This window comes from Canis lupus, chromosome X (genome assembly GCF_003254725.2).
Source record: "Canis lupus dingo isolate Sandy chromosome X, ASM325472v2, whole genome shotgun sequence".
Lineage (NCBI taxonomy): Eukaryota > Metazoa > Chordata > Mammalia > Carnivora > Canidae > Canis > Canis lupus.
Genome location: NC_064281.1, coordinates 30,646,473 through 30,658,415, shown reverse-complemented (window position 1 = coordinate 30,658,415; position 11,943 = coordinate 30,646,473).

The following is an 11,943-nucleotide window of genomic DNA, read 5'->3' as shown; positions in this document are numbered from 1 at the left end:
GAGCCTTGCATTGGAATCCCTGCTCAGCAGGGAGTCTCCTTTCCCTCTGCCTCTGCCTGTTGCCCCTCCTGTTTCTTTCTTTCTTTCTTTTTTTTTTTTTGCCCCTCCTGTTTCTGATTTCTCTCTCTCAAATAAATAAACAAAATCTTTTAAAAAAATAGGAAAGCATTAGAAATATCAGGTTAAAGGGGTGCCTGGGTGGCTTAGTTAGTTAAGCACTTAATTAGCATAATTAAGTGCTCTTGATCTCAGTTCAGGTCTTGATCTCAGGGTTATGAGTTCAAGCCATAAATTTGGCTCCATGCAGGATGTGGAGTCTACTTAAAAAAAAAATCTATATCTATATCTATATCCATATCTATATCTATATCTATATCTATCTATATCTATATAGATAGATATATTTCAGGTTAGAACAAAAGGAGATCTCTTCAACAAAGGTGTTGGGAAAACTGGACAGCAACACACAACACACAAAAGATTGAAACTGGACCAGTTTTTTACACTATGCACAAAAGTAAATTCAAAATGGATTAAAGACCTAAATGTGAGACCTGAAAACATAAAAATCCTGGAAGAGAACACAGGCAATGAATTCTCCAACATAGGCTATAGCATTTTTTTTCTATATATAGGTCCCCTGAGGCAAGGGAAACAAAAGCAAAAAATAAACTATAGGGACTTCATCAAAATAAAAAGCTTCTGCACAGCTAAAGAAACAAAAAAAACTAAAGGGCAACCTATGGAATGGGAAAAGATATTTGCAAATGACATAGCCAATAAAATGTTAGTATCCAAAATATATAAAGAACTTATACAACTCAACACTCAAAAAACAAATAATCCAATTATAAAATGGGCAGAAAAATAAAAATAAAAAATGTGCAGAACATGAAAGGACAGAATGACAGATACCATTTCATTTATATGTGGTATTTACAAAACAAAACAAATGAGCAGAGGGAAAAAGAGAAAGAGAGACAAGCCAAGAAACAGACTCTTAACTATAGAGAACAAACTGATGGTTACCAGAGGGGAGGTGGTGGGGGGATGGGTGAAATGGGTAACAGTGAATAAAGAGTACATTCATCATTATGAGAAGTAGGTGATTAAAATAAAAACTTAAGTGGGTGACTCTTGATTTCAGCTGAGGTCATGATCTCAGGGTTGTGAGATCATGCCCCATGTTGGGCTCTGCACTAGGTGTGGAGCCTGCTTAAGATTCTCTCTCTCCCTCTCCTTCTGTCCTTTCCTCCCACTTCCTCTCTCTAATAAATAAATAAATAAATACATACATACATACATATATACCTACCTACATACATACTTAAAAAAAAAAGAGGAGAGAATTTGATGTTAGTTTTCAAATGTCAAAAATATTACAGTTGTGTGACTGTGGGTGTGTGTGGGTAGGTGTGCACCTATGTATGCAAAAATGTAAACAAACTTTCATTAATCTTATTGCTGGCCTGTTTTTTATTGATTCAATTTTTCTGCATTCAGAAGTTGTCCTATATTACTTATTCTAAATTTTTGCTAGTACAGCTATTAAAGAAGAGTACCCAAATGTTGATATAAGGAATAAAGTATTTAAATTATGATTTGGCATAAAGATGATAAACAGAAGATATGTACAGGACAGCATCATGTGTATACATGTTATGGCTTCTTCCTCCTCCTCCTTTTTTTCTTTTTCTTTGAATATTGGTTTGAGGAACGCCAAAATGATTATGAAAAAGTTGGCTAGAAGAATAAACCTTCTTCACTTACCCTAAGATCTTTCTGCTGATAGGAATGGGCAGGGCAATATGAAGAGTGATTGACAGAGGCACAGAAGTGGCCTTTGGTAGATTATGGGCTTTCCCAAAATCTCCTTAGGCTAGTTCATTTCCTCTCAATTTCTCTGATAAGGCTACTCTGGGATATTTAATACATAGATTTCTGGTCCCCCTTCCACATCAACTGAATCAGATTCTCCAAGGACCTGGGAATCTGTGTTTTCTCTTCAAGCATACATATTTTGAATGGCAGAGTAAGAAGACTTAGACTTTTCAAATTTTTTCATTCTAATTATAATGATTTTTCTTGAATGGTGGGAAAAGGGGAAGAATTTTTTGTGATCATGTGGATTTTGGTGCAGTAGATTTCTAAATAATTCTTGTTTCATTTATTCCAGTGCCATTTTGGTGGACTCCTGACTAATTGAATCTTTACCATAACAATGAACTAAATCTGGACAATTAGCTAACTACTTGAACCACTGATATTTTTATTTTATAACCGTTAATTATCAAAGGGAATTCAGTATCATCTCATTTTATCATTTATCTAAATTTACATATTGAATCCCCAGAAAAAATAAATTTACATATTGATTTTAATTCAATCAAACAATTTATATTATTCACACTTTTATTCAAATATATCTGGTTATGTGTTACTAGGTTTATGTGCATGGTAACTGAATAAATATGCACCTGATAGCATTACTATTTAAGCTTCCTCCATCAGGTTTGTGAAGTCAGTGTTTACAGTTTAAAAAGAGTCTGAATTCTGAATATAGAAGTAGTTTTTAAAACTTAAATTGCTTTATAATTCTAATATCTTTTAAACTACAGAAAACTCTCAAGGGCAAAATCGATTAAGAAGTATTGTTATGATAATTATAGAATGTCAAGGCAAAGGAAAATAATGTAGATTTTTACTAATGAAATGGATTGATATATTAGCCTTTACTGCTATGCCATTAACGTATTTTATACCTTTGTCTCTGTCTGTGTGATCCTCTTAGATGTAAAAATGGTTCAACAGGTAAAAGCTGGGGTAGTTTTGGTTAAAGGGACTTCCTAATGTTAAAGTCATCTGAAATTATTACAATGCTTAGTCTAAGCTCACCAAGGTTAAAATTAGTGTATTTTAATTTTCAAAAGTGAATTGTACTTAAGCCAATAATTTTAAGAATTACTAAAGGTTCTATAGGATGTATGATTTCTCTATTGATTGTTCTGCGAGAAAAGATGTTAAGATACCATTTGCTTTCTCATTTGGCTTCCATAAACAATACAACATGAGTTAATAAGTTGAGCTTTAATACTATACCGTACCATACCATGCTACATATCATGCTATAACATATCATACCAGGAAATTTTAGATATCTTATGTTAACTTATTTGTAGATAGCAAATATTATCATTGCCAAACACTTTAGTAAACAATTCGTCTAGAAATCTAAATTTCAGTCCCTTGCATCTTCTTAACTAAATGCTTCCTTTGTGATGTAGATTTCACCTAAGTAGTCTCAATAAATTTTCTTTACTTGTAATTTTGAATAATTTACAGTATCACATATTAAACTACAGTCAAACTTCAAAGCAGTGGAGTAGGTATCTCTGAGCATACGTAACAAAAAATTGACTCGGTTTAATGAACAGCAAATTTAAGTCTACTTTCACAATTTGGGATGCAATATAAGAATTCTTTCTGTCTTATAAACTTTACCATGTTTGTTTCTTTTTTTTTTTAAGATTTTATTTATTTATTCATGAGAGACACACAAAGAGAGAGAGAGGCAGAGATACAGGCAGAGGGAGAAGCAGGCTCCATGCAGGGAGCCCGACGTGGGACTCGATCCGGGGACTCCAGGATCATACCCTGGGCTGAAGGCAGATGCTCAATCGCTGAGCCACCCAGGCGTCCCTACTTTCTTTATATAATGTTCTGGAATGCCCAAACACATTCCTAGATCCAAAGTTCCAAAGTTATTGAAGCCATAGACACTAAAGTTATAGGTAAAGGTATTTTCCTTGTTATGGTATATTTGCCAAGCCAAAAATAAAATGGAGTCCACGAGTATAAAAATATTTATAATGTAATTTTGGCAGGAAAGGAAACCTTAGAAGTACTCATCTAAAATAATTACCAAGTCAGTATGAACTCCAACTATCATATCCACATTCTAGACAGGAGCAGAAAAAGAGGAAGGACGATGGAAAGAGTATGACCTCTCCATTTTGAAAAGCTTCCTAAAAATTCAACACAGCACTTCTGCTTATAGCCCACTGGCCAAATCTTAACCAGATTACTGAAACTAGCTAGAATGAAGACTGAGAATCCTCTCTCTCCTCCTTACATGACTAAATAAAATCAAAGTCTTATCAGTGAGGAGGAAAAGACAAATGGTTATTGGGGTAAACAATCAACAGTCTCCTCCACAAAAGCTCACAAAAAGAGTTTTTTTAATCACAAATAGCACAAAGTTATCTAATATGTCATTGATCTGGGGCACTTGGGTGGCTCAGTTGGTTAAGCCTCTACCTTTGGCTCAGGTCATGATCTCAGAGTCCTGGGATCCAGTCCCGTGTTGGGCTCCCTGCTCAGCAGGGGGTCTCCTTCTCCCTCTGCCTGTACCCCTTGCCCCCCCATTCATGCTCACTCTCTCTTTCTCTCAAATAAGTAAATAAAATCTCTTTTTTTAAAGATTTTATTTATTCATTCATGAGAGACACACAGAGAGAGAGGCAGAAACACAGGCAGAGGGAGAATCAGGCTCCATTCAGGGAGCCCAGTGTGGGACTCAATCCCAGGACTCCAGGATCATGCCCCAAGGCGAGGCAGACGCTCAACTGCTGAGCCACTCAGGCATCCCAAATAAATAAAATGTTTTAAAAAAATAAATAATAATAATATCTCATCAATCTGCTTTCATTGGCATAATGAGGCCTTTTGATGTTTAAATATTTCTTAATAAATAATGTGTAGTAATGTTGCAAGATAACATTTTTCTTAAAGTTATTATTATTTGACTTTGAAAAAAATTCCAGACACAAATAAAATGTAAGAATGGACATTTAAGGGGATCCCTGGGTGGCTCAGTGGTTTAGCGCCTGCCTTCAGCCCAGGGCGTGATCCTGGAGTCCCGGAATCAAGTCCTGCATCGGGCTCCTGGCATGGAGCCTGCTTCTCCCTCTGCCTGTGTCTCTGCCTCTCTTTCTCTCTCTCTCTTTATGTGTATCATGAATACATTAATAAAATCTTAAAAAATAAAAAGAATGGACATTTAAGATCATAGCTAGAACTAGAAATCCTGTAGAGTATCTCTACGGTTAACTTTTTTATGTAATCTAAAATGTAACAACATTACATTGTCTAAAAAACCCTTAGTCTGGTCTCTAGTTTTAATCAGAAAGGTAACACTGGGAAATAAGAAAAGGTTCAAAAAAAATTCCCATAAACTGACTGAATTGCTATTGAACTTTTTAAAAAAATTCATGTTTCTTCTCTTTTGAGGCACATGGTAGTACTACACTTCCTTACAAATATTGAGGTTAAATATAAACGTATAACTTCTTTGGCCAAAAATGTGTGAGAAAAAGTGCTGTATGTTATTTCCAAATTGAATGTCATTGGATGATTTTTCAAGCTCCCCTTCCCTGCCACATGTAGAAACTGATCCTCACTCAGCATGGGTGTACCTTCTCAGTGTACCTCTGAGTATATCCTTTCCATCTATGATGAACACGTATTATGAGCAAGAATTAAACTATTATGTAAATCCACTGATTTTGTATGATGTGTCCAAAAGGATGTATTTTCTCTTCTCAAATGAGCTTTATGGTACTGAAATTATCTTTCAGGTGTTAAAAATATAATAGAAAATGTTATTTAAAAAATTAAAACAGGGACACCAGTGTGGCTCAGCGGTTTGGCACCTGCCTTTGGCCCAGGGCATGATCCTGGAGTCCTGGGATCGAGTCCCCGCATCGGGCTCCCTGCAGGGGGCCTGCTTCTCCCTCTGACTGTGTCTCTGCCTCTATCTCTGTGTGTCTCTCATGAATAAATAAATAAAATCTTTAAAAAAAATATTTTTACAAACTGTTCTTTATAAGCAATAGATAAATATTTAAAAAATTTAGAGCCACCTGTCTGGTTCAATTGAAAGAGTATGCAACTCTTAGTCTCGGGTTGTGAGTTCAAGCCCCGTGGTGGGTGTAGAGATTACTAAAAAATAAACCCTAAAAAATTTAAATGGTGTGGGAGGTAGACTTTATAAACATCACACATTTTATTTTATGAAAATATGAGGTGTTAACATAAGCAAGAACAGTTTACAAATTCTTATTCTAATCAATCCCAAAAGAATAGGCTGGCAAGGACCAGTTTTAGACACAATTTAAAATTGATCGATAGATCTTCTATGCTCAAAAATGACCCCTTTGAAAATAATATTCTACACTAATATGATTTGCTTTTCTTTCCAGCAATATTGACTTATGTACTCATTCAACAATACATACTGGGTGGTATCTCAAGTACTCTTTAGTACTAAAGAATACAATGATGAGTCAGTTATTTCTGGTCCTCGAGGAGCCCATCATCAAGTACAAAAACTACACAAATGTTTGCAGTTGCTCAAGGCAGGATGCTTCCAGTATTATATATATGAAAAAAATGATATATGAGTTGATAAAAGAAGAATATCACTAGATATTATAGTCATGTATATACTGTACTCTGGTGCTTTTATTTATCATGTACAAATGAGACCTTGAAAAATGAGTAAGATCTTGATGGCCAGAGTCGAAAGAAGGGGAAGATGTTCCCTTCAAGAAAAGGAGACAAAGAAGGGATCCCTGGGTGGCTCAGCGGTTTAGCGCCTGCCTTTGGCCCAGGGCACAATCCTGGAGTCCCGGGATCGAGTCCCGCGTCGGGCTCCCAGTATGGAGCCTGCTTCTCCCTCCTCCTGTGTCTCTGCCTCTCTCTCTCTCTCTCTCTCTCTCTATCATAAATAAATAAATAAATAAATCTCAAAAAAAAAATGAGGGTCCCTCCCTAAAAAAAAAAAAAAAAAGGAGTCAAAGAAAGAATAACAGATGTAATGGGGGAACAACAAAGGGATAGCACAAGCCATATGCTTGTGCCTATGGACCACAAGTTTGGCATAGAAGAGTGTGAATAAAGGCTGAAAAGATGCTGAACTGTTTACTGTTCTGCATTGTAATTATTTCTTATAGGTCTGTGTTTTGTGGAAGAAATGGTACATGAGCTTAGGGGCTTCATCACTCATCCTATGTCCCAGAGTAGCTTGACCCACAATAGTCAGCCAAGTGAAAGAATGCTGGAGTGGAGATTTCTATGTGTGTCCTGATCTTACTAAAAGCTCACCAAAAGCTGGATTCTAGAGAGCCATGATTTTAAAATATTTCATTTTACTGCACTGAATTAGCGATTAGAATTAGGCATGTTCTAAAGAAACAGAGCAGATCACAAGCCAAGTGTACATACTAAGTACAGGAGTCTCCCCCTAACCACCAGGGATAAATCCCAAGATACCCCATGGATGCCTGAAACCACGGATAGTACCAAAACTATATAACTATGTTTTTTTTTCTTACTTTTTTATGTTTTTTTTTTAAATTGAAGAATAGTTGACATACAAAATTATATTAGTTTCAGGTATAACACATAGTGGTTTTACAATTATATACACTACAAAATGCTCACCACAGCTAGTGTAGTTAACATCTGTCACCATATAAGGTTATTAACAATATTATTAATTATATTTCCTATGCTGTACTTTTCATTCCAAAGACTTAATTATTTTATTTTATTTTTAAAAGATTTTTATTTATTTATTCATGAGAGACACAGAGAGAGAGGCAGAGACACAGGCAGAGGGAGAAGCAGGCTCCCTACTGGGAGCCAAATGTAGGACTCGATCCCAGGACCCCGGGATCACAACCTGAGGTGAACACAGACACTCAACCACTGAGCCACCCAGGTGCCCTGAGACTTAATTATTTTATAGCTGTAAGTTTTACCTCTTCCAATCCCTTCATCTATTTCACCTATCCCACCATCCCCCTTACTATATTTTTTCCTATACAAACATGCCTGTGATAAAGTTTAATTTATAAATTAGGCACAGTAAGAGATTAACAACAACAATAATAAAATCAAACAATTTTAACAAAACGCCATAATAAAAGTAATGTGAATGTGGTCTTTCTCTCTCAAAATATCTTATTATATGTACTCAGCCTTCTTGTAATGATCTGACAAGATGCCTATGTGATGAGCTAAAGTGAGGTGAATGACACAGGCATGGGGATGTAGCGTAGGCTACTATTGACTTCTGATAATTCGTCAGAAACGATCATCGGCTTCCAGGTTGACTGCAGGTATAACTGAAACCACAGACACAAAACTGCAGACCCGAAACTGCATAAAGTGAAACTGAATAAGAGGGGATTGGAGGGGCACCTGGGTAGCTCAGTTGATTGAACCTCCTACTCTTGGTTTCAGCTCAGGTCCTGATCTCAAGGTTGTGGGCCAGCTCCTTCTCCTCCGGCCCCGCACTCAGTGCGAAGTCTGCTTGTCCTTCTTGCTATGTTCCTCCCTGTGCTTGCCATCTCTCTCTCTCAAATAAATAAATAAAATCTTTTTTTTTTTTTTAAGAGGAGATTGTAATAATGTGTTTTGACCCTCTTGTTCTAGTTCAGAGTTTCTTAACCTTTTTTTATGCCATCAGCCTCTTTGGCAGTTTGGTGAAGCCTATGCCTCTTCACAGAACAAGGAGTTCATACATAAATACATAAAATATGATGCAAGAATTACAGAGCTGCCTGGATGGCTCAGTTAGTTAAGCATCTGACTCTTGATCTCAGCTCAGTTCTTGAACTCAGGGTTGTGAGCTAAAGCCCCACAATGGGCTCCATGGTGGGAGAGGAGCCTACTTAAAAAAAAAAAAAAAAGTTACAATGATTATAGAAAAAAATAATAACATCCCAATAGGTTATCAAAAAGTAAAAAATATTATAATACATTAAAATGTGTACTTCTTCATTAACACAATGCATAATAAGATCTAATGGTGGGGCTATTATAACTGTCATACTTTAAAAGTAGAGATAAATATAAATAATATTTCAAGATATCTTTAACAACTGAAATGTAATATAAACATGTCTGTAGTTCTGTGATGACCAAGTTATAGATACGACTAATATTGTTGTGGTTTGGGAATGCTGTATTGCAGTTAAAAAGTCAGTGAAAATAAAGATGGGATTTTGCATATCGACTGTTCTTGGGCCCCAGGTTAGAGCTGCTTCAGATAACTCAATTTCCCAGATGCAAAGGGGTATGAAATGTAGCAAACATCCCATTTTTACTACCCTTTAGATAGCCACTTGGGTACGTATATGAAAATATCTCTATTCTTTTTTATGTTCTGTCCACTTTCTGTATGATCTTTCTTATAAATGCTAAAATATCCTACTATTATGTTGATAACTGCAAATCCTAGTTTCCTTACCCATACAATGAATGTATTTAGATCAATGATTTTTATGTTTCTTTTGGCTTTTCTGAATGGTTTAAACCTATTTAGGTGATGGATATCACCATGTTTAAAATTATAAGGAGAACACAGATTTTTTTTTTTGTTTTATGAAATAACTGAAGCTTTAGAAAAGATGGATAGAATGATAGATAGGACAATGGATATAGGAATGTTCTGGTTATCTCTAGCTACAAAAGAAACCGCCCCAAATGTAGCAGCTTAAACAAAGAAAATCAATTATGATTATTTTCTCTCACACTTCTGGGGTGACTAAGCTAAGCTTGGTGCCTCTTGATCAGTCTCTCCTGTAGTTCCAGTCAGACGGAGGTTGGAGCTTGAATCATCCAAAGGTTTTTCTCACTCACATATCTGTTGGTCAATGCTGCCTTTTGGCCAAGACTTTAGCAGGCGTTGTTGGCCTGTACATGCCTGTGCGTGCAACTCAGTCTAATTCACAGGATGGTAGTTTGGTTCTAATGGAGAGTGAGTCAAAAAGACAGAGAATTAGGCAAGAAGTTTCATAAAATTTCCTGATCTAGTGTCAGAAATTACATCACTTCATTTCTTCTGCATTTTAGCATACTAGGCTAGAATGAAGTCACTAAACCGGGCCCACTGTATCACCACATTCCAGGCAGTGTCAAACAATTTGTGGCCATATTTTCAAGCCACCAGAAAGAGGAGTTTATGGAGTAAATAAAACAGTCCTTTACTTCCCAGTTCAAAATTTCCCTCACACCTTGTGTTGTGAACTGTTACATAGACTATAAAAAAAAATTGAAGATTCAGGGGTGACTCCTTTGCTATGTATATACAGGTTAATTTTTAACAGTACTGGAGTTCCCTTTGTAGTGAAATTCTTTAATAGAGGGTAGCAATTATGCATTTTTTAATATCAAGGTTGAGCTGGGGTCACCCATACTTTCATTAACAAATGTATCATCTTCTAATCTTGTGTGCTAATGCTTTGAATAGTTTTATTGATCCCAAAATGTTCGTCACTAATTGAAACAGATGCTTTATTTAAACAGCACTTATGAAATGATATGCAAACAAGCTCTGCTTCATGTTTTGGCAGAAGTTAAGTCCAATTTGATCAGAGAGCTCATCTGTTCTATATATACTCTTTACCTGGGAGAGAAAGGGACCTCAAGCCCAGAGCTCTACTCTCCTCCCTTTGACATGACATGTGCTCCTGTGGTGAGAGGAACAAAGACATGAGAACAGAATTGTGGTCTCTACTTTCAGCGTGGACTGCAAACTTAATGGAGTAACCATCTTTAACAATATATCCTAATGTGCTTTATTGATCTGAAAATTGAAACAAGATATATGCAGACCTTATATTCTCTATTTATAAAATAGAGAAAATAATTATGTTAACTATATTACAGGCTGTTGTGAAGAAAATAATGCTAGAAAGTTGCTCCACAATAATGATGAGTTACTAACATTCTTGGAATACTTGAGGCACTGTAGCACTCAATAAATATAACATGTATTGTTATAATGATAAGACATTATTCACATGAAATAATTAAAACTGTCATTATGGATATTTGATTGGATTTGAAACAAAATTTATAAAATAGAGATGATAGAAACAAGAAAAGCATGTGAAAGGCAGGGCAGAGATTCAGGAAAAAGTGGTGGTTGTTTTTTCAGTCAAAATGGCTTATATTGTGACAAGAGAGAACATGAGATAAGGTTTTGGGTTTCATGTGAAAATTAAAGTTGTAACTGAAAACTCTGCATAAAATGGGAACTTTAAAATAGGTGTACCTTTGTTGAAATAAGTGATTAGATCAAATCTAGCAAAAGTTTACAAACACTCTATTTTGTGTGTCTTTGTCTGACTGCTAGATGAGAAAAAGCATTTCCCAAGAGGTAACATGGGCAGTCTGTTCATCCAGTGCACTCTTGGTTTGTATTATTCCACTTGAATGGATCAGGAACCCCAAACCAAGAACTTTACATAGAAATTAGTCTAGGGACTGTTATATCCCCTAGGATTACTGGTAAAAGCAAACATAAAGTAATTCAAGAAAGGAATTCATACAATTCAGGCTGCACAGAGGGGCAAAGGGGTGTGTGGGGATGAACACAAAAGCACATAAAGAAGCAGTCTATCAAAAGAAAGAATCATGAGAGTCCAATGGTCAGAAAGAGTAGAGCCCAAATAACATAAGCAAATACTGCACAAATGTGAGATAAAATATAAGCATTTTTTAAATGGCGAAGACATAAAAAAATGAAATTCAAATAGTAATTTAACAAAAGAAAGAAATAGTAATGAAAAATGATCCTTTTAAAAATAACAGGAAGGGGCTGGCTGGGTGGATCAGTTGGTTAAGTGTCTGACTCTTGGTTTCAGCTCAGGTCATGACCTCAAGGTCATGGGATGGAGCCCTGTGTAGGACTCCAGGCTCAGTGTTCTCTATCCCTCTCTCTCCTCCTCTGTCCCTCCCCTGCTTGCATGCATGCCTGGGCGCGCTCTCTCTCTCTCTAAAAATAAAATAAATAAATAAAATCTTTAGAACAATGAGACTTTTAAAAAAATAACAGAAAAGAACTGGAAATTTCTGAGTGAAAAATATAGG